The sequence below is a fragment of the Amphiura filiformis genome, chromosome 11, assembly GCF_039555335.1.
Source record: "Amphiura filiformis chromosome 11, Afil_fr2py, whole genome shotgun sequence".
Lineage (NCBI taxonomy): Eukaryota > Metazoa > Echinodermata > Ophiuroidea > Amphilepidida > Amphiuridae > Amphiura > Amphiura filiformis.
The window spans coordinates 37,279,067-37,304,575 of NC_092638.1; the positions used below are offsets into that span (position 1 = coordinate 37,279,067).

Below are 25,509 nucleotides of genomic sequence, written 5' to 3' on the forward strand. Positions count from 1 at the left end.
CACTTTCAAAACGCGATGTAGGCCTAGCACACACCACCCCGTTCACCTATGTTTCAGATGGACGAGTGGGGGGGGGGGTACTCGCATATAAACACGCGTCATATGCCTGTCAATAGACCCCTTTTTCCTGCAAATCTGCAACCGATGATCCGCTTTTTTCACCAGCTTATATCTTTTTATACAAATTTACACCAAATCTGTACATTTTTGCGCACTTTGAAATGAGCTATGCGAGCTGCTGTGAAAAATATAGACCAAAATAGGTCTTAAACTATACGATTTCAGTTGCCTTCTCAATAAGGGCTGGGTATGAACGTTTGGACAGTATGTATTATGGGACATTAGAGCACATCAGACATATCGAATTGCATTCTGAATACGAAGAATGTCCTTCTGATATCAAATAATTTTGATTTTTTGAAATTCGCAATTTAAAACACATTTTATAGCAAATGATTAAAATTGATATTTTTGATATTTAACAGTACTCAAAGTAAACTTTATAAATCTGATGATTTATACTTAAAGTGTAGGTAGGTGGGATAAAAAGCCGACGATCAATTGAAACTTTTCGTATGGAAGATATGGATTTTTTCCCCAAACACCAACAAAAATTAGGTCTTTTGGGAAAAAATCCATATCTTCAATATGAAAGGTCAAAATTTTCAATTGATCGTCGGCTTTTCCTCCCAGCTACATACACTATAACAATATATCATTTAGATTTATAAAAGTTGCTTCGAGGACTGAGGTTATATATCAAAAATGTGAAAAATATCAAATTTTAATAATTTGTCATAAAATTTGTATCATATCGTGAATTTCAAAAAATGAAAATTATTTGATAGCAGAAAGACATTCTTCGTATTCAGAATTTAATTCGATATGTCTGATGTGCTCTCATGTCCCACAAAAAATACTGTCGAAACGCTCAAAACGCTCGTTCCAAATCCCTTAAGAGAATGCGCATGTTGCAACCTTGTATTCGACCAGGGAAGTGCATAGAAGATAGTGCAAACCCCTTCACGCCTGTGTGAATGAAGGAAAATACTATATACGCTGAACTTCAAATAAAGTAATTAATTAAATCAGAAGCATACTTACAAGACATAAATTTCACACCGGCGATTCCAAAAAACATCATCACTCAGCTACATGCATTTTACTCAGTCCTTTATGCACACATTTATACCATATAAACTGCAAACGTTGACGAGTGTGCAAATAAAGAAATAGACGTTTAAACCATGCCGTTCAAAGGTCAATCATATGCATTGTGAAAATATTAGGGTTAATAAAATTTGAAAAATTCATTTGAAACAAGGCATTATATAGGGCCATCAGACAATTTTACACTCACGAGTCGACCGTAACATGAAATTGTTAAATATCAATTCTAAAATGGCGCTTGTATTTGGGCATGATGCAGTCATGTCTACAGTAGAATTCATCTCGACCTTTGCAGGACTTAACCCCATTAAAAGCTATTAAACCAAGATAACACTCATTGAAACAGCTCAACTGATTAAATCGGATCTTCTCTGGTTGTGCACAAGTGACTGTTTTCATGTGCGATATCGCAATAAAGATGGTATTCATAGCTTCAGTTGGGTAACCGATTATAAAGGAAACGAAAGGAAACAATGTTATGTGTGGCTTTGTTCACGAAATCAGACAATGTCGTGCTTTTTGTAAACCAGCATTCTTGAAAATGAGCAACATAATGATTTTTGACTTAACACGGTTTAGAAATAATTTCTTCATATTTTTGGTGTTATCTGTCGTTTACATATCCTTCCTAAAACACCAAAGTACGAGTATTTCCAAACATCTAAATTTGCTAAAATTTAGGACATGTTACAAAACTATATTGTCTAGAATTTTAGAAGAGTACTTTTAATATTGGCCGGTTATTTTTCACACAGCGACGTTAACTAGGCAATGTACTATTACCTATAACATTAACTAAAACACCAAAGTACGAATATTTCCAAACATCTAAATTAGCTAAAAATTTAGGACATGTTAAAAACTATATTTTCTAGAACTTTAGAAGAGTACTTTTAATATTGGCCGGTTATTTTTCACACAGCGACGTTAACTAGTCATATCCCCATACTGTTAACGTAGGGCTATTTGTAAAGGTCACGCGTCAATGGGAAAGAGCACTGTGTATTGTGTATAGGAAAACGGACAGTAACTGCAGTATGGTCCGATTTTATCTTACTCGCGGGGTTGTCCCTCTATTTGTTTGATCTGGTTTAGTAGTATTTGATTAGTATCAATGATTAAACTTTGCAAATACTTGCACGATGACCTGGCTTTCGTGTCAATATAATACTTCTAGTTTTTTTTTTTTTTTTTTTTCATTTTATTTTATTAATTTTGTTAAAATTAAGTTAAAATTTCCATCCTCGCAGGCTGTCAGAAATATGTTTTAAAGAACCAATGGCGTAAATTCTTGAGGTATGGTCACTTTTTAGAGACCGAATTAAGTTTATGGTGCAAATGCACGCAAAAATATTGATGATAAATAGTGCAAAAGTATACATGTAATTTGGTCAGAAACCCATAGGCGTGAACATTGGAGCCCCGGAGGGAATGATCATGGATCAGTGATTTCTTTAAGCATTTTGCTGTTTTGTACCCTTTTTTCTACGAAGGGGTATTGACACGTTACCTAATATTTTTGAAAAACGGTTTTTTTAACAACATGTGTCTCAATTTTGTTGAATTGTTGACCCAAATACTTTTTCGCCAAGACGCTCAAGAATCTAAAAAGTGTGTGTGTGTGTGTGTATATTCCAACTGGGGAGATTCACACACCCACATTCAAACTGGGGAGATTTTTTTACACAAATCTCACAGCAACCGCCATACTGTGGAGGTTGCTCTAATCAGAAAATGACAGGTGGTATACCCCCCTCTATGGCTCAAAACCCCCATTTTTGAGCTTATCTTCAACTGTGGAGCTCCACGGTTGTTAGCAGACTCCACAGTGTGAATGTGACAAAACACACACACCTCCACAGTTAGAACCATTTACAAACGCCTCCACACTTGGCGACATTTACAAGAGGGTGTGTGTGTGGGGGGGGGGCGTTCGCTAGGACGCTCAAGAATCTAAAAAGGTTATCTACAATATTTTTTATTAGTAACTTCTAGTAAATAAGGTCTCAACAACATTCCCCCTCTCCTATAACACTAAAAGTATTATCACCCAGACGGAAATATCAGGTATTTCTATATCAAATCGGGCGATATTTTGGACTTTGAACTTTGGATTTGAAGGGCGAAGTACGTGAACGCGTACTACGCCTACTCTCTAAATGTAAAAGAGTGAATTTCCACTCTTTCAAGGAGTTGAACGAAGGACAACCCGTTTTTGAGTGGAAAACACTCTAAAATGAAAGGAAGTACTTTTTTCAATCCTTCTGATTGAATTTTTTTCACTCAAAAAGCGGTTGTCCTTCATTTCACTCGGTATTTTATAGGGAGTATGGACTATCGTATCCTCAATCTTCCGGGATTGACCGGCGTTTATGATTGCAACTCTTGTGACTGCGATTCTGAAACTGGTTGACACTGAAAATATACAATATTTTACTAAAACGAGATTAAAAAATCTACTAGGGCTAATTTAGGATTGATGAAGTAGCTGTACACTGCTGCTTTTAGTATTGCTGCTATCTACTGCTGCTTTTAGTATTGATGCTATCTACTGCTGCTTTTAGTATTGATGCTATCTACTGCTGTTTTTAGTATTGATGCTATCTACTGCTGCTTTTAGTATTGATGCTACCTACTGCTGCTTTTAGTATTGATGCTATCTACTGCTGCTTTTAGTATTGATGCTATCTACTGCTGCTTTTAGTATTGATGCTATCTACTGCTGCTTTTAGTATTGATGCTATCTACTGCTGCTTTTAGTATTGATGCTATCTACGGCTGCTTTTAGTATTGATGCTATCTACTGCTGCTTTTAGTATTGATGCTATCTACTGCTGCTTTTAGTATTGATGCTATCTACTGCTGCTTTTAGTATTGATGCTATCTACTGCTGCTTTTAGTATTGATGCTATCTACTGCTTGATGAAGTAGCTATCTACTGCTGATTTTAGTATTGATGAAATAGCTATCTACTGCTGATTTTAGTATTGATGAAGTAGCTTTCTACTACTGATTTTAGTATTGATGAAGTAGCTTTCTACTGCTGATTTTATTATTGATGAAGTAGCTTTCTACTGCTGATTTTAGTACTGATGAAGTAGCTATCTACTACTGATTTTAATATTGATGAAGTAGCTATCTACTGCTGATTTTAGTATTGATGAAGTAGCCATCTACTGCTGATTTCAGTATTGATGAAGTAGCTTTCTACTGCTGATTTTAGTATTGATGAAGTAGCTTTCTACTGCTGATTTTAGTATTGATGAAGTAGCTATCTACTGCTGATTTTAATATTGATGAAGTAGCTATCTACTGCTGATTTTAGTATTGATGAAGTAGCCATCTACTGCTGATTTCAGTATTGATGAAGTAGCTTTCTACTATTGATTTTAGTATTGATGAAGTAGCTTTCTACTGCTGATTTTATTATTGATGAAGTAGCTTTCTACTGCGGTTTTTAGTATTGATGAAGTAGCTTTCTACTGCTGATTTTAGTATTGATGAAGTAGCTATCTACTGCTGATTTTAGTATTGATGAAATAGCTATCCACTGCTGATTTTAGTATTGATGAAATACTAGTAGCTATCTACTGCTGATTTTAGTATTGATGAAGTAGCTTTCTACTACTGATTTTATTATTGATGAAGTAGCTTTCTACTGCTGATTTTAGTGTTGATGAAGTAGCTATCTACTGCTGATTTTAGTATTGATGAAGTAGCTTTCTACTGCTGATTTTAGTATTGATGAAATAGCTATCTACTGCTGATTTTAGTATTGATGAAATACTAGTAGCTATCTACTGCTGATTTTAGTATTGATGAAGTAGCTTTCTACTACTGATTTTAGTATTGATGAAGTAGCTTTCTACTGCTGATTTTATTATTGATGATGAAGTAGCTTTCTACTGCTGATTTTAGTATTGATGAAGTAGCTATCTACTGCTGATTTTAATATTGATGAAGTAGCTTTCTACTGTTGACGTTAGTATTGATGAAGTAGCTTTCTACAGCAGATTTCAGTATTGTTGAAGTAGCTTTCTACTTCTGATTTTAGTATTGATGAAGTAGCTTTCTACTGTTGACGTTAGTATTGATAAAGTACCTATCTACTGCTGCTTTTAGTATTGATGCTATCTACTGCTGCTTTTAGTATTGATGCTATCTACTGCTGCTTTTAGAATTGATGAAGTAGTTATCTACTGCTGATTTTAGTATTGATGAAATAGCTATCTACTGCTGAATTTAGTATTGATGAAGTAGCTTTATACTACTGATTTTAGTATTGATGAAGTAGCTTTCTACTGCTGATTTTATTATTGATGAAGTAGCTTTCTACTGCTGATTTTAGTATTGATGAAGTAGCTATCTACTGCTGATTTTAGTATTGATGAAGTAGCTATCTACTGCTGATTTTAGTATTGATGAAGTAGCTATCTACTGCTGATTTTAGTACTGATGAAGTAGCTTTCTACTACCGATTTTAGTATTGACGAAGTAGCTTTCTACTGCTGATTTTAGTATTGATGAAACTGTTATCTACTACTGAGTTTAGTATTGATGAAGTAGCTTTTTACTGCTGAGTTTAGTATTGATGAAGTAACTTTCTACTGCTGATTTTAGTATTGATGAAGTAGCTATCTACTGCTGAGTTTAGTATTGATGAAGTAGCTTTCTACTGCTGATTTTAGTATTGACGAAGAAGCTATCTACTGCTGAGTTTAGAATTGATGAAGCAGCTATCTACTGCTGATTTTAGTATTGATGAAGTAGCTTTCTACTACTGATTTTAGTATAATGATGAAGTAGCTTTCTAATTTTAATATTAACTAAGCTATAGTATCGATGAACAGGTTTTATTGCTACATTTAGTACCGGTATTGATGAAGTACATCTCTATACTGTTGATTTTAGCATTAATGAATAGCTTTCTACTGCTGATTTAAGTATTTATACGTAAAGCTTTCTACAGCAGATTTCAGTATTGATGAAGTAGCTTTCGCTTTCTACTGCTGATTTTAGTATTGATGAAGTAGCTATCTACTGGTACTGCTGATTTTAGTATTGATGAAGTAGCTTTCTACTGTTGATTTTAGTATTAATAATGTAGCTGTTTACTGCTGATTTTAGTATTGATGAAGACGCTATCTATTGCTGATTTTAGTATTGATGAAGTAGCTTTTACCTGTTCATTTTAGTATTGAAGAAATTGCTATCTACTGCTGATTTTAGTATTGATAATGTAGCTTTTGATGGTCCATGTGCTACTCCTAATTTAGGATTGATGAAGTTGCTTCCTACTAGCTCCTACTGCTGATATTATATTAGCATTGATGAAGTATTCTTATAACTCGAAACTTACCCGAGATCCATCAATTAGTTATTCTGGTGAAAGATATATTTTACATCATAATAACAGTATCTTTCATACACTCCTAGATAGTGAGAACCAATCAGCGCAAAAGTTGTAAGAGGAAGATTTTTCTGCTCATATTAGTATTGATGAAGTAGCTTTCTACTGCTGATTTTAGTATTGATGAAGTAGCTATCTACTGCTGATTTTAGTATTGATGAAGTAGCTATCTACTGCTGATTTTAGTATTGATGAAGTAGCTATCTACTGCTGATTTTAGTATTGATGAAGTAGCTATCTACTGCTGATTTTAGTATTGATGAAGTAGCTATCTACTGCTGATTTTAGTATTGATGAAGTAGCTATCTACTGCTGATTTTAGTATTGATGAAGTAGCTATCTACTGCTGATTTTAGTATTGATGAAGTAGCTATCTACTGCTGATTTTAGTATTGATGAAGTAGCTATCTACTGCTGATTTTAGTATTGATGAAGTAGATATCTACTGCTGATTTTAGTATTGATGAAGTAGCTATCTACTGCTGATTTTAGTATTGATGAAGTAGCTATCTACTGCTGATTTTAGTATTGATGAAGTAGCTATCTACTGCTGATTTTAGTATTGATGAAGTAGCTATCTACTGCTGATTTTAGTATTGATGAAGTAGCTATCTACTGCTGATTTTAGTATTGATGAAGTAGCTATCTACTGCTGATTTTAGTATTGATGAAGTAGCTATCTACTGCTGATTTTAGTATTGATGAAGTAGCTATCTACTGCTGATTTTAGTATTGATGAAGTAGCTATCTACTCCTGATTTTAGTATTGACGAAGAAGCTATCTACTGCTGATTTTAGTTTTGATGAAGTAGCTATCTACTGCTGATTTTAGTATTGATGAAGTAGCTATCTACTGCTGATTTTAGTATTGATGAAGCAGCTTTCTACTGCTGATTTTAACATTGATGAAGTAGCTTTCTACTGCTGATGTTAGTATTGATGAAGTAACTTTCTACTGCTGATTTTAGTATTGACGAAGTACCTATCTACTGCTGATTTTAGTATTGATGAAGCAACTTTCTACTGCTGATTTGATTATTGATGAAGTAGCTTTCTACTGCTGATTTTAGTATTGATGAAGTAGCTTTCTACTGCTGATTTTAGTATTGATGAAGTAGCTTTCTACTGCTGATATTAGTATTGACGAAGTAACGTTCTACTGCTGATTTTAGTATTGATAAAGTAGCTATCTACTGCTGATTTTGGCATTGATGAAGTAGCTTTCTACTGCTTAAGTTTGATAGAGTAGCTTTCTACTGTTGATTAGTAGTGATGTAGTTTTCTGTTGATAATAATGTTGATGAAGTAGCCTTTTAATGCTGCTTTTAGTATTAATAAGTTGATTTATTTTGATTAAGTACCCGGTAGCTACCTACTGCTGATTTTAGTATTGACATGATTGATAAAGTAGTTTTCTACTGCTGATTTTAATATTGAAGAAGTAGCTTTCTACTGCTGATTTTAGTATTGATGAAGTAACTTTCTACTGCTGATTTGATTATTGATGAAGTAGCTTTCTACTGCTGATGTTAGTACTGATGAAGTAACTTTCTTCTGCTGATTTTAGTATTGACGAAGTACATATCTTCTGCTGATTTTAGTATTGATGAAGTAACTTTCTACTGCTGATTTGATTATTGATGAAGTAGCTTTCTACTGCTGATTTTAGTATTGATGAAGTAACTTTCTACTGCTGATGTTAGTACTGATGAAGTAACTTTCTACTGCTGATTTTAGTATTGACGAAGTAGCTATCTACTGCTGATTTTAGTACTGAAGTACCTATCTTCTGCTGATTTTAGTATTGATGAAGTAACTTTCTACTGCTGATTTGATTATTGATAAAGTAGCTTTCTACTGCTGATTTTAGCATTGATGAAGTAGCTATCTACTGCTGAATTTAGTATTGATAAAGTAGCTTTCTACTGATTTTAATATTGATAAAAGTATTTCTACTGCTGATTTTAGTATTGATGAAGTAGCTTTCTACTGCTGACTTTAGCATTGATGAGGTAGCTATCTACTGCTGAATTTAGTATTGATAAAGTAGCTTTCTACTGATTTTAATATTGATAAAGTAGCTTTCTACTGCTGATATTGATAAAAGTAGTTTTCTACTGCTAATTTTAAGTAAAGTAAAGTGAAACCGGAGATTAAAACAATATTGTGGCTTTATTCTTTATTCTAGTTCACGTGAAAATTGATTTAAACTAGTCTTTGAAAGTGATTTTGCCATATTAGCTGAAGGCATGTACATGAAACAGTAAAGATTCACCTAATGTCCCACATGGGCTCCTTTGCCTTTCGGCAAATTTTGTGCACAAACAGAGCACTTCCTCATCCCAAGAAATAAAAGGTCTGTGACTTGCCGAGATTTTTACGAGTGCACTTTTTGTTCGTGCCTAAAATTCCAGTTTTGTCAAGGGAGGCCATAATGCGCCATTAGGCGTATCTTTATGTTATCATAGTCATCATTTATACACAAAATAAAGGGTTCATAAATTTTAAGATCCACAAAGACTTCTTATAAATAACTTGAAAAGCTGTTCACAAAATAAAGTAATCAAGTGTTCAGAACCAGAAAGACATTAGCCATTGTGATTGAACTCAACAATGTACGACATTGTAAATTGGACCAATTATGTCAAACAAAATGTGCTACCAAAATACTTCTTTAAATTTTATAAAAACGTTTCACATCATCTTAAAAAGTCTTGGGGGATACTTAAAACTTATAAACTTTACCCTTTATATACCTGTATTACTATTTGTGGTGCCAAAGACGACAAAAAACTTGAACAAGACAATTTGCAGTAACTTTGTTTTAACTCTTTATTTATATACAACTCTGTCTCTTTATTTACAATCATTTAACTGATAATATACAGCTGCTGGTATCCTACTTTAATATACAGTATAAAAATTGAAAACTTTGTTCAACTTTTCTGGCATTTTACACCTGAAATGACCCCGTAATGTAATGACCTTCCAAAAACCCTGACTCTATATGTTGACTGTACCCACCAAGTTTTATGCCCATGCGACAGTTTTTAGTAATTTGACCTCAGATGACCCCTAGGTGACCTCTGATGACCCCAAAAATTTGACCTCAGATGATAACTGAGTGACCTCGGATGGCCCCGAAAGGACCTTCCAAAAATTTGACTATAAATGTTGACTGTACCCACCAAGTTTCATGCCAATGTGACAGTTTTTAGTAAGTTGACCTCAGAAGACCCTGGGTGACCTTAGGTGACCCTGAAATGACCTTCCAAAAACTCGACTCTAAATGTTGACTGTACCCACCAAGTTCCATGCCCATATGATAGTTTTTAGTAATTTGACCTCAGATGACCCCTGGGTGACATTAAATGACCCTGAAATGACCTTTCAAAAACCTGACTCTAAATGTTGACTGTACCCACCAAGTTTTATGCCCATGCAAGTTTTTAGTAATTTGACCTCAGCACAATGATAATAAAAATCACACAAGGCAGCCTTTTGAGATACAACACTATGTGAAGTAGACAACAAAATAATAGATAAATGATGAAATCAAATGATGACATTAAGGGAACAACCCTTGTTGTGGGTCAGACATCAAATTGCATTCTAAATGAAGGATGGCTTTTAAAAAATCTCATAGGAAAATGGCTGAAAAAATGGCTTGTGCCCCCCATCAGACCTGGTGCCCCCAATCATGATCGGTGCCCCCCCCCCCATATGATGACCCACTCTACGCCAATGAAGAATGGCCTTCTGATATCAAATAATTTGGATTTCTAAAAATTCACAATGTAACATAATTTTTGGCAAATTATTGCAAATTGATATTTTTGATATTAAACCGTTCTCGATGTAAAATTTATAAATCTAATGATATGTATTTAAAGTGTGTGTAGCTGGGAGAAAAAACCGATGCTCATTTGAAAATTTTGACTTTTCGTATTAAAGATATATATATTTTTTCCTGTCTTGAGACCGGTCTTCTTAGGGGCAATTTTCAATACGAAAGGTCAACATTTTTGAACAATTGTCGGCTTTACCGCCCAGCTACAAGCACTTTAATTAAGTACATATCATTAGATTTATAAATTTTACTGTTAAATATGAAAAATAAAAAATACAAATTTTGAATAATTTGCCATAAAATGTGTTTTATATCGCCACTTTCAAAAAATTTAAATTACTTGATATCAGAAGGACATTCCTTGTATTCAGAATGTAATTTGATAGGTCTGGTGTATTCTCAGCTCCCACAAAAAATACTGTGCAAACATTGATATCCGATCCCTTAAGGTATAGGCTGATTTACTACATTTCTGACATTGTGCTATTCAATTTAAAGTCCATACTCCCCCTGTGGAAATTTTTTGAAATATCTTTCACAAGGGGAGTATGAATTTAAATGGAATAAGTTATTTGAAACTCACCCTTCCTCTGTTAAGATTCAGGTTCAGTCTTTCTCAGTCAGAGGGTGTATAAAATTCAAATAGAGCTACCAATGTTCATTCCATTTGAAATTTGTATTCCCCCTGTATGACAATAACATCCAATGCCCTATTACAAAATCAGACTTATTGCTAAAAGCTGCAGGTAAAAAAATGGAAGTTGCAGGAAATTGTTTATAAATTGCTTAAAAGTGACAGAAAAGTCATTCACATTGTCATTTGGTATTTGGGCAAAAAACGAAGAAAACAGCAGTACTGACTAAGTTGAAGCCCCATTCAAATACATGTAGCTAATTTAGATAATGTCAGTATCTAAATTACAGATTCGTGTAAAATGTCTTATTTTGTCTTAAATGCACAGCTTTCGGCTGAACCACTTGTAAGCTATGTTAGCACATCTATGACAATGACAAAGGTACCAAAATCTGAATTTTGATGATTTTTACGATCGTTCGGATGAGCAAATCACTGAATGGGCCTTTAGATCATGTCTTTCATAGGGGGTGTATGGATTTTAACTGGAAAATCACCATGGAAGTAACACACATGAAGTCATGATATTGATTCTATGACTTTACACTGAAAATAATAGATAAGAACAAAATTAAAAGATACATGAAACTGAAACGATATTGTTAAACAAATATAAACATGTTTGTATGGCACTAATGACTTGGAAACATGTAGGTTTGATTAATTTGTACTGTTTATTAAGAAGTGGCTAACAGATATTTTGGCATGTATACATTTTAAGCAGATAGTTTTTTGGCACTGCAATAAATTACAAATTACACAGTTGTTCAAATGCTTTCTGACTCCATGAAAGTGTACATTTTGGTCAAGTAGTCTCTTTCAAGAAAACTGAATTACAATCATGTTTCTACCTGACTTTTGGACCCAATGAAAAGTAAGGCTATCTAAATACCATTTGTTTATATTTTTAATGTACATTCCGTGACTGTGTCGTATTTCACGGTAGAAGTGGTTTCATCATTACATGTACATATGACTTGTGTACAGCAGCTCACACAAGTAATGTGTGTGTTTGCCAGCTTCGCGCATTGGTATCCCACATGAAAAAAATTAAACATCGGAACCACCACCAAGTGTAAAACTAATCTCGCTAAGTAACTCTGCAAAATTACACACATGAAAATGGCAGGTGCAAGTTGTGATGGCACAGTGGCGCAGTGGTACGGGCTCAGCCATGCAATCGGTGGATTGCGAGTTTGAGCCCCGGCGGTGCCACCGTGTTGTGCTCTTGGACACGGCACTTTACCTTACTTGCCTCTCTCTACCTAGGGGTGAAATGGGGAGCTATTATATTGTCCATTGAGCGCCACCCAGAGGTATTAGCATGCCTTGGGCATTGTATGGCAGCTGACCGTATTCTAATGACAGCGGAACAAATGCAAAGCGCTTTGGTACATGTGCACATGTGAAAGACACAAAAAAGAACAATCCCCCCTGCAACATTTATTTAAATTTTATTTTATCTACAACGAGCCAAAGTTTAAGAAATTCAGGACAGATGGACCCAATATGGGTCCATGGCAGCAATATTAAGGGCTACAAATCTTTAGGTACTGATCAGTGAAGGTCTTGATGCATCAATCAAGTAGAAGCTGCCAACACTCTTCTGACATTTTGTTGCCAACACAAATGAAGACATGAGTTCTATTCCTGGATAGCATGAGCTGTGTGCTAGCCAAAACAGCCATGGGAAATACCAAATATGAACAGGTGTAATCCCTCCATTGGGATATAGGGGACGGAGATACAGAATCATACAGTGCTGTATGCAATGACAAACACATAACAGTGATCAAAAAGGAATGTGTAGGACACATGCAATAGCTTGTAGGAGGAAGGACAAAAGAAAATTTAAGCAGATCTTAGGCAGTAAAAAACTTAAGTGATACGTTGCAAAACTACTTTGCCATTGCCATACGATCCAACAAGGGGAACAAAGATGCCATGAAATCAGCAATGCTAGCATCTCTTCACCACATTGTTTCTAATGAGGATTGCCACGATCACTCACGATGCCCAACTGGAAGTGAGAGTTGGTGCGGATTCAATCGGGACCAAACTATTAAATGGCACCAACCCATACATGCAAACTAATGGCTTGCCAAAAGCTGTGGTTAAAGAATTAAAACCAGTGTTGTTGAAATTATTGGACAGATTTTGAAGGATTACTGTCTCGCTGTTGTTTGAAGATGACATCTGCATCAATCAAGTAGAAGCTGCCAACAGTACTCTTCTGACATTTTGTTGCCAACACAAATGAAGGCATGAGTTCCATTCTTGGTCAGCATGAGCTGTGTGCTAGTCCAAACAGCCATGGAAAATACCAAAGAACAGATGAAATCCCTCCATAGGGATATAGGGGATGGGGATACGGAATCATTCAGTGCTGTATGCAATGACAAACCGTATGGACACATACCAGTGATCAAAAAGGAATGTGTAAGGACCATGCAAAAGCTTGTAGGAGGAAGGAAAAAAAAATTAAGCAGATTACTTAGGCAGTAAAAAACTTAAGTGATGGTTTACTCATTGGTGGCAGGGGAAGACTTACACAAAACGAATTGATACGTTGCAAAACTACTTTGGCATTGCCATACGATCCAACATTAACAAGGGGAACAAAGATGCCATGAAATCAGTAATACTGGCATCTCTTCACCACGGCATAATCATTGTTGAAAGTGATTATTGTTTATAGGTTCGTTTAATGTTTGCTTGGTTTTTCCGAATTATTGTACTGCTCAAGTCAAACTGATAACCTAGCTCGATTGTCAGGAGGTAGCAGTATGTTAGAGCTGAGTTCACACTTTATGCTTCGAATGTTGGACAAAGGTTGCAGTTGTCTACTAACATTTATTATGGAGTTTTGATATTCCTCCAAACCATATTAGGCCAAGTAAAAAAAGAAACAAGTTTCTCGTCCGGACTTTTTCAAAAAAGGAGGAGGCAGGGCTTTACTATTTACTATTTTTCAATTTGTTGCTATTTTTTCCCAAGATGGCCGCCATGCTAAATATGGCTGTTATTTAATCACCGATATTGTGCTATTTAAGTATTCTGAAGCAATGTATGACAAAACAAATGATTTGTATCATTTTTAGTCCACTTGCTAAGCATGTTTCAAAATTCAGAAACAGTGAAAATGCACATTTGTTCAGCTTGACAATAGGCATATTCGATATGCCCAATTTCCTGGTTTATATTGGTTTGAAATCAATACCAAAACTGATACTGAATATCTTTTTTATAAATTTTTAAACATTTAAAAAAAATGTTTTCTTACCCTTACACAAACTCTAACATACCCCCAAATACCAACCCAAGCCCAACTAAACTTTAACCTAATCCCTTGCCCTTACCCAAAAATTGATTTCACCTGAAAATCGGACCTATATTTAATGTTTTAAAATGCATGAATGTGGTAACGTTTTAATTACTTTATTTTGCCTCAATTCATCGAAATTGTTATTTTTATCGCTAGCAAAATAAAAGAGAAACAAACCTTTCACATAATTTTGGAAATTTAATTTTTTTTCTAAAATTCTAAAAATACCCAAAAAATACATTCGAGTGCAAAAGCATTTTTCTTCTAGGTAAGAATTTTTTTCTTACATGCAACAGCTCTTTTTTTTATTGCATTAGAAATTTGATAAATAGGTCATCATATACAAAATGCATGCATGGGCCTATTGATCAAATTTCTAACCTGCAAGAAAAAAGCTGTTGCACGTGAAAAAAATTCTTACCAGAAAAAAAAGCTTTTGCACTTGAATGTATTTTTTGGGTATTTTTAGAATTTTTTTTTAAATTTCCAAACTTATGTGAATAGTTTCTTCTAACTATAATTAGCTATTATTTTGATGGGATGAGGCTTAATAAAGTAATTGAAAGTTTATTAATATATTCATGCATTTATGTTTAAAAGCTATAAAATATAGGTCCGTTTTTTGGGGGGTGTTTGGCTAGTTGGGCTTGGGTGGAATTGTATACATGTAGTAAGGTTTGGGGGTGGGTTATAGAGTTTGTGCAAGGGTAGGAAAAATAGTCAAAAACTTTTTTTAAAATTTTAAAATTTTTTTTAAATAGTAAATAAAAGGAGGCGGCGGCCAAAAAGGAGGCGGGCGGGGACGAGAAACTTGTATTTTATTTTACTTGGCCTTATGAAGTAAGATACTTTGAGATGTCTAAGATATTAATTATTATTATTATGATCTCTAGTTTTGCTCAATTGGATAACATGCATTTGCCAGCATTGATCTTAATGAACTTGACAATGATAACAAGCTTTTGCTAGCATTGATCTCAATGATTCTTCCCTGCTCTCATTCAGTTGCAAACTTATCAACTAAATAAACCGGACTTATTTCAGAATCTCTAACTAAAGGGAAGCAAACTTGAACATCATGACTTCTTTGCATATCTGGGCGTTTACTTCGCCGAGTAATAAATGAGGACCCCGGTACAGTTTCCATTGCGTTGATAGGCGCTATGAAATATATGAAATAGCTATAGAAGGAAACAAGCCACATAAATTGGCTAATAATGTCAAACCAGGGATGTACTACTACATTACCAATTTTAGTATCAAGAAATCTGCTGACAACAAAGACAGCAGAGGAAAACCTATATATACCATGCACTGATGAGTACGAACGCAGTCTAGAGTTACAATCAGACACTATCATGACTGTGGACAAATCAAAAGCTACCAAGACTAAAACTTCAAGTGAGCGACAGCCTGGAAGCCTCCTTAAGAACGAGAAGTACCGATGTAGGAAGTGTTCCTTTGTGACCAGCGATGAAAAGAGCTATAAAAGACACAAGCTGCAACACGAAGAAATCAACCCATCAGAAGAAAGTAACCAGCAGCACCAGTACCAAGTCGCACCGGGAACCAACTACGACCACCAATCCTAGCCGTGAGCGGTCACCACACTCCAAGACCTGCCGGGAAACAACTACGACCAATAATTCGACCAAGAGGAAAAACAATACAGATTACAAGTGAGCACTTGCAGAAGGATATTGAGCTACACTCTTCTGACATTTGTTGTCAACTCAAATGAAGGCATGAGTTCCATTCTTGGATAGCATGAGCTATATGTGCTATCCAAAATAGCCATGGGAAATATGAACAGGTGAAATCCCTCAAAGCCAACCTGCCAGCCAGCTTTCCAAATAAGGACATTTTGTCATTGGTACTGATACCATAAAACTTGGCGGTAGTCAAAGGCAAGCATTTGCATTTGTGGCAGACCATATCAAAAAACACATACAAAAGAAAAGGAAGCTGAAGGTGGTGAAAGGGCACAAGACATATGGGAAAAGCGACTTTGAGTCAAAGAATGTCAAAGTGAAGGGCGTTGATGCATGGTGCCATATGTCATAGCAGAGGAGGCGGTGCCATGCCATAGCAGAGGAGATGGTGCCACAGAACACAGCTGAGTTGACCCTTTTGCAAATTCCATTAGCCTTTTATATGTCACACAGATATGCACATCATTACTCGAAGTTCACTTGCTGTGATTTGCAAAGTAATGATAGCTAAGGATGCCAAAATCATCACGATCATCACATAAATGTAAAGAAAAAGTAAAAGATTGGTGAGCCATTTTCTCTCAAAAAACACCATAAACTGATCACAAATGATCAGGACAATTTCTTTTCACATCATGATGCTTATTAAACTATTGACAACAATTTGTATCTGTGACTTGATATTAGCACCATATTCTAATTCATCACAGTGTTGTTGAAATTATTAGACAGATTTTGAAGGACACTGTTACCGATATTTCAACATAAAAACCTCGTGGAGGATTGCTGAATTATATTGTATAAGTTTTGGAGGACACATTGCCTCTATACATTCAAGAGAAGAAAATCTACTATAGTTGCTGAGACTCTATCGAACATAAATAAACTGTTCACAAGCGACTGGGACAATTTCTTTTCACATCATGATGCTTATTGACAGCAAGTGAAGAGAATGACAATGAGTTTGTTGGGTTAATCATTCAGTTGCAGCAGTATGGGCAGCAGCAAGGTAAGTTGTATTGAGCTATTTGAGGAGAGCCAAGCGTATGTTATATGAGTTTCAGGAGTTGTCCTGAAGCTCCCAAACAACACCATGCTGGCTTCAGCATGGAAGAACTTCAGCAGCTATTACACTCCATCAGGTTTCAGGAACATCTTGAGCACCAAAAATGTCATCATTGTTCATCATGAGATGAAAGTGAAAGCTGACTTGGTGTACAACAAATCAACAGGACTGTTAGTTGGATTTAAAAGACCTTGTGGATAACTGCAAGCCACCTTTCCAAATCAAAACATTTTGTCACTAGAAAGAGGAAAAACAATTATACAGATTACAAGTGACCACTTGCAAAAGGATATTGAGCTTTCTGTGATTGCCATTAAGCAGATAAATGAAGCTACAAGAATATGTTGTTGTGAAACATCAAGGAGATGCTTCCAACACTCTTCAAACATTTGTTGCCAACACAAATGAAGACATGAGTTCTATTCTTGGTCAGCATGAGCTCCATGTGCTAGCCCAAACAGCCATGGGAAATACCAAAGATGATGAACAGGTGAAATCCCTCCAAGCCAACCTGCAAGCCAGCTTTACAAATAAGGACATTTAATCATTGGTACTGATGCCATAAAACTTGGTGGTAGTCAAAAGCAAGCATATTTGCGGCAGATCATGTAAAGAGACATATCCCAAGGAAAAGGAAGCTGAAGGTGGTGAAGGGGCTCAAGACATATGGGAAAAGTGACTTTGAGTCAACGAATGTCAAAGTGAAGGGCGTTGATGCGTGGTGCCATGTCATAGCAAAAGAGGTGGTCCCACAGAACACAGCTGATAAATGGAAAGAAGGTAAGGTACATTTTTGTATTATAATGAGTTGACCCCTTTTGGTAAATTCCATTAGCCTTTTCGACATACGCCATGCCATGCAGATATGCACATCATTACTCAAGTTCACTTGCTGTGATTTGCACAACAATGATGTTAGATAAGGATGTCTTATTGATCACATTATCATTACATAAATGTTATAAAGAAAAGTAAAAGACTGGTGAACATGTTTCTATGCGGCACATGATGGTGAAAAGAAAACAGTGCCAGCGAACATCATAAACTGTTCACAAACAACCGGGACAATTTCTTTTCACATCATGATGCTTATTAAACTATTGACAACAATTTGTATCTGTGACGTGATATTGGCACCATTTTCTAATTCATCACAGTGTTGTTGAAATTAATGGAAAGATTTTGAAGGACACTGTTATCGATATTTTAACATAAAAGCCTTGTGGAGGATTGCTGAATTATATTGTAAAAGGTTTGGTGGACACCTTGCCTCTATACATTCAAGAAAAGAAGGCGATTTTATATCTACTAGAGTTGCTGAGACTCTATCGAACATAAACTGTTCACAAACAAGCAGAACAATTTGTATCTGTGACGTGATATTAGCACCATATTCAAATTCATCAGTGTTGTTGAAATTATTGGACAGATTTTGAAGGACACTGTTACCGATATTTCAACATAAAAGCTGTGTGGACGATTGCTGAATTATATTGTAGAAGTTTTGGAGGACACATTGCCTCTATATATTTTCAAGTCAAGTACTTTTTGCCCAAAATCACACAAATTTTCAGTTTTTTAGGAAAGCGCATACGTGTAAAATGCTTTCCTATTGTGGAATATTTAATGGCCTGAGCATCATAGACCTAGTTCCATCAGATCAGGACATGAGCGTATCTCACTCTCAGCCTGAACGGACGTGGACCATTTTATAACTAGACGAAACTCGATCAGCTTCATTCAAAATAGCCGCCTCTGGTCTGGTTGGATAACTCGTGTGGGTCACCTGACCTTTACGGCTCTTCTGCAGTTACAGTGCTGAGACATCTCGTGGACTTTCTTCAACAAACTTCCTTTTCGAGACGCAATCGACGAAAAGACTACTAATAGTATGGCTTACAGGTGTGTTTTATATAGTTATATAACAAGGCGTTTACGTATCAGGCACATTACAATCAAATATATCTCTATTTTCTTTCTCAAGTTATTGTGTGTGTTTGTGGATATCAGGTGCAGAGTAGGTTTATATGGTATACCATCCCAGACCCTATGAAAAGACACGATATACCGAGGCCTGATCATTTTATGTGTAGCGGGTTCAAAAGCCCACCAAGCTAACTCCCTTCTCTGGGGATGAGAAAGCTGCAGCTGGTGAAATACATTTTGATGGATGGGTAGACGAAGTCCGCCATTTACTTCGGCAAGGTAAACCGAAAGACGTGGTGTGGGGGCTGATGAGGAAGTCACTGAGCAAGGAGGCCCTTCGTGTGTTCCTCACATATGACAAGGATACTGTCACCATCCCTGAAGTCCTGTTGGCTATGGACAGCATCTTTGGTACATCCGAACAAGGCATCAGCCTGATGCAGAGATTCTTTCTAAGTCATCAACAGGATCAGGAGAGTGTGGCGAGTTCCAAATCAACTTCCACATTGCCCGTAAGTGAGGTGCCAGAATAGACAACAGAGCACTTAGGGAAGTCTTCTGGAAGGGGCTCAGGCAACCGGAAATATGATGGGCCAGTTAAGACGCTGTTCATTGGATTTAAATTAAAAAGACCTTGTGGATAACTGCAACCCAGCTTTCCAAATAAGGACATTTTGTCACTGGAAAGAGGAAAAACAATTGCAGATTACAAGTGAGCACATGCAGAAGGATATTGAGCTTTCTGTGAATGCCATTAAGCAGATAAACAAAGCTATAAGAATATGTCATTGTGTAACATCAAGTAGAAGCTACCAACACTCTTCAAACATTTGTTGCCAACACAAATGAAGGCATGAGTGCCATTCTTGGATAGCATGAGCTCTATGTGCTAGCCCAAACAGCCATGGGAAATACCAAAGATGAACAGGTGAAAAAGCCAAGCTGCAAGCTTTACATTACAAATAAGGACATTTTGCCATTGGTACTGATACCATAAAACTTGGTGGTAGTCAAAGGCAACCATTTGCATTGGTGGTAGATCATGTAAAGATACATATCACAAAGAAAGGGAAGCTGAAGGTGGTGAAGGGGCTCAAGACATATGGGAAAAGCAACTTTGAGTCAAAGAATGTCAAAGTGAAGGGCGTTGATGCATGGTGCCATGTCATAGCAGAGGAGGCGGTGCCATGCCATAGCAGAGGAGATGGTGCCACAGAACACAGCTGACAAATGGAAAGAAGGTAAGATACATTTTTTTGTATGAGTTGACCCTTTTGCAAATTCCATTAGCCTTTTTGACATATGTCACACAGATATGCACATCATTACTCGAAGTTCACTTGCTGTGATTTGCAAAGTAATGATAGCTAAGGATGTCAAAATCATCCCGATCATCACATAAATGTAAAGAAAAAGTAAAAGATTGGTGAGCCATTTTCTCTCAAAAAACACCATAAACTGATCACAAATGATCAGGACAATTTCTTTTCACATCATGATGCTTATTAAACTATTGACAACAATTTGTATCTGTGACGTGATATTAGCACCATAATCTAATTCATCACAGTGTTGTTGAAATTATTGGACAGATTTTGAAGGACACTGTTACCGATATTTCAACATAAAAACCTCGTGGAGGATTGCTGAATTATGTTGTATAAGTTTTGGAGGACACATTGCCTCTACATTCAAGAGAAGAAAATCTACTATAGTTGCTGAGACTCTATCGAACATCGTAAACTGTTCACAAACGACTGGGACAATTTCTTTTCACATCATGATGCTTATTGACAGCAAGTGAAGAGAATGACAACGAGTTTGTTGAGTTTATGGAGACGTCAGACACAGCAGAGACATAAAGCTGAAGTAACCCCAACGGCACCGAGAACGAGGTCAGCTAAACAAAGAGCTGCACTGAAGAAACCGACCCCTTTGTCATCAAAGATCAAGGCTGCTTCCTTGTCCAAGCATAAAGCTGAAGTAAGCCCGTGCAAGACAAGGTATTGTGTTGGACAGATGTTAGAGTAATTAATTCTAACATCTGTCTGCCAGCGCTCTATGCGCTATAAAAATGTAACAGGTTAGGTCCGAAACCTTATTAGTGAGGATCTTTTGAGCAAAAGTTTCAATCACAACCCTTTATAATTAATTAATATGTATTACTTGTTCCTTAACAGGATCTCCCAGTAAACCACATAGTCATCACCGACACATGCAGCCTCATGGGGAGCCTGGATGTCATCAACGATGAAATACAATCAGGTAATTGCTTATGAAACATCCCGAAAGACCAAAAACATTGGTCTGAAGAATATGTCTTTATTATTATTATGTCAAAATTAGCAACATTTCATGGGCGGTCTTAACCTTAATTATGCTGCTAAACTCATCTATATTCCACAGCCAGGCCCAAGAAATGAATATATGAATAAGATAATTATGAGGAGGATATATAAAGGCAAGGACAGGCCATACCCCACACTTGCAAGTATAACTTAGCCAACTTCAAATCATCTAACTCCAGCTCCTTCAAACAACTTTTGTACTTTAACTAAGTTCACCATGCCAGCTCCATGCACTTGGAAAATTGTGGAGATTCAAGAGAGACAAAGCGGCTCTGCTGCTGCACATGTATTCAAAACATTGACCATTTGCGGTTAGAGAATATATTTGCGAATACTGCAGAAAGGGATATCACAACCAGACCAGCCTTTTGTCACACTTGCGAACAAAGAGCCATAAGATGCTGAGCAGACGGAACCGAGATATCATGCTAAAGAGTTTTCATTAGATTGGACGCAACGAAACCTTCAAAATAAAACTCTTACTGATGAACAATATGAAGATCTGTGTAGCTGTGAGCAAAACAACCTACCCAAGAACTCAACAATATTTTTAATGTACATTCCGTGATTGTGTCGTATTTCACGATAATAATGTAGCGGTTTCATCATCACATGTGTAGTACACACATGACCTGTGTACAGCAGTTCACACAAGTAATAAGTTGTGTGTGTTTGCCAGCTTCGCGCATAGGGAATCACACATGAAAAAAAAAAAAGAAAAGAAACACAGGAACTACCACCAAGCGAAAAACAAATCTCGCTAAGTAACTCTGCAAAATTACACACATGAAAATGGCAGGTGCAAGTAATCTATAATGAGTTTTACCGAAAACCATATCTAGTTGTTTTCTCTCATTCTGTTGCAAACTTATCTACTAATAAATAAACCAGACTTATTTCAGAATCAAACTTGTACATCATGACTTCTTTGCATATCCGGGCACTTACTTCGTCGAGTAATAAAGGAGGACCCCGGTACAGTTTCCATTGCGTTGATAGGCGCTATGAAATATATGAAATAGCTATAGAAGGAAACAAGCCACATAAATTGGCTAATAATGTCAAACCAGGGATGTACTACTACATTACCAATTTTAGTATTGTAATAATCCTATAAGAAGTACCTGGATAGACAGTTCAGATAAAGTTCAGATTCGAACGAAAGTGATGTGTCGACAATTATTAAGACTCTGGATAATTTCAGTAGTCCATGTGTTCTTTGAGTATACTCCCCTCTCCTAAGAAATATGCCTTTTAAAAGTAGGATGCACAGACAGTAAGGGCCTGTTGCTATTCAGTAGCGAGCCAGGAGTGAGCTAGCACGGTGACCAAAAAGTGAGTTGGTAGTCGGAGTTGACAGTTAACCATGTAGGTGTTTTAACAAGTCTTAAAAATGGCATGATTTCCATAGGCAGAAGAAGTAACACTGAGAACTCGTCTTATTAAACACCAAGGCTCGGGCCAAGATGATCTACGTATTGTTCTTGAGCGCCCACAGAAATAAAGTAGTGGTACATCGACAGTCTTAATTAAAATATGTTGTCCCATCGCCTTTCGATTGTGTGTTTCTCCAGATCAAGAAGAACCCGGACCCAAAAGGGATGTAGGCCCTGTTAGCGTATTTCTAATAAACGTACTTCCCCACGACTGGTGGATTCCTACAACTGGTAGCCAATTTGGGGCTAATTTTTGATTTGGACCAGAATTGTGTATGAAACATGGAGCAGAATCTCAAGAAAAAACCAACACGGAGGGGTAAGTGAACGTATAAATGAATGACAACTTAGCAATGAGTACTAGTGGCAAAATTTTTCCAAAGTGGCATACAAAATATTTGTTTCGCAGTTTGGTTGAAATTGATATTGTAATGATGTAGGAAGTGTTCCTTTGTGACCAGCGATGAAAAGAGCTATAAAAGACACAAGCTACAACACATGAAATCAACCCATCACAAGAAAGTAACCAGCAGCACCAGTACCAAGTCGCACCGGGAACCAACTACGACCAATACTTCGACCAAGAGGAAAAAACAATACAGATTACAAGTGAGCACTTGCAGAAGGATATTGAGCTTTCTGTGAATGCCATTTTAAAAGCAGATAAATGAAGTTACAAGAATATGTCATTGTGAAACATCAAGTAGACGCTACCAACACTCTTCAAACATTTGTTGCCAACACAAATGAAGGCAGGAGTGTCATTCTTGGCCAGCATGAGCTCCATGTGCTAGCCAAAACAGCCATGTGAAATACCAAAGATGAACAGGTGAAAAAAGCCAAACTGCAAGCTTTACATTACAAATAAGGACATTTAATTTGTCACTGGTACTGATAACATAAAACTTGGCAGTAGTCAAAGGCAAACATTTGCATTTGTGGCAGACCATGTAAAGAAACATATAACAAAGAAAAGGAAGCTGTGTGGTGCCATGTCATAGCAGAGGAGGTAGTGGCCAAAGTCAACGTCTTCATAGTTCATTGCGTCGTTACTATCTGCTCCAATTCCCTTGTAGGTAGGGTACATGCAGGTAATACCGGACCACTAAGGACATTTACCTAATTTGCATAAAAACAAAAGAAGATGTGCCAAAACGTTATTGTTATTATGAACACGCTGCCCTGTAAGATTATTAAAACATGCAATCTTATCTTGTTTTTACGTATGTTTGGACGCTATGACGTCAAAATGATGTCATCGTCAAGTGTCCGATATTACCTGCATGTGCAGGTAATACCGACCCTTGTGTAATCTCTATGGTGAAAAAAATATTTTTCAGAAAATCATTCTTTTGTGCTAAAAATATTTCTGTTAGATGTTTTTTTAATGTAAAATGCTAAATTAACAAGAAAATACAAATTTCTTAATTGTATTGGTTTTCGCATTGACAATGCACACAATTAGCCATGTGTCCGGTATTACCAGCACCCTTTCGGCGTCATTCTGTTTGAAATAATCATTGATAACAGGAAAGTGCTACTTCTCGGATGAATTGTACCTCCTGATAAGCTTAACCCATCCCCTAACGATCATAAATATTGACAAACGCACCCTCAGTACCAGAGTATTTGGATATACAATCATAAAATGCGACATTATTGATTTTATATCAGGCCCAATAAATGACATAATTTTTTGGACGATTTCACTATTTTTGGCATTGATTTCAAACAGTTTGCTGCATAGACTCCAATGATACATTTCTAGACTCGCAAATGATGTCTCTAAACACTTAACACACAAACTTTAAGAGTCTACCTTCTTTAAGCCGTTTTTTGCCAAAAATATAACAGGTGTCCGGTATTACCTGCGGTCCGGTATTACCTGCATGTACCCTACTATCATTTCAAGAACAGTCCATTGATTGGCACCAAAATTCCTATGGACCTGGAGCCTGAAAGAGGGATCCCTAATATCCAATGACTGTCCAGGTGTGTTTTCCCCCTTTGTCAGAGGTGCCAAGGCATCTTCGGGATCAAGAGACAAGGGGAAGGGAGAGCAGATCGCCAAACCAGACTGTGAGGATGCTTTTTGGAGGGTTTCCAAGCAAGATATGTAACATTATTCATAGGGGTTTGAAAGAGGAGTGGTTAAAGAGGGCGGCTGCCATTTACATAGAGGGGTTTGAGCATGATGGGCCAGTTAAGACGGTGGATCTAAACTTTGCTGTGTTTACATGTTATATGTTAATAAAAGCTCACCAGTGGACATACCAATAATCGCCACATACCTTAGGCCTCACATTAATACAAAACATTTGTATTTATAACCATGCTAACTACATGTATTCTTGTGAAACAGTATGTTTACAACTTAAAATCTATGCAGTCAGCTTTCATATTTACTCTTACTTACAGACGTGCATACAGAACCAACAAAGAGAATGATAATGAGTATCTGGGATTGATATTAGAACTAAACAAGTATTCACAGCAACAAGGTAAGTTCTAGACATAATTTTAACAGAAAATGTTCAAAATATGAATGGAACAGTGCTATGGATGTTAAATCTCTTTCAGTTTTGGTCAAGGAGAAAGTATCAGTGCTGTGGTATTTGTGATGATCTTATCT

The 25,509-nt window shown here is 36.4% G+C and overlaps 1 long non-coding RNA gene across 1 annotated transcript; it reads right to left on the bottom strand.

The window, feature by feature from the left end:
* Positions 1–9,394: 9,394 nt before the first annotated feature.
* Positions 9,395–13,948, bottom strand: LOC140164809 (uncharacterized). The gene is made up of 2 exons (XR_011860580.1): positions 10,043–13,948; positions 9,395–9,925 (listed from the first exon to the last, which is right to left on the bottom strand). It is a non-coding gene; the product is annotated as an uncharacterized lncRNA (long non-coding RNA).
* Positions 13,949–25,509: the final 11,561 nt, after the last annotated feature.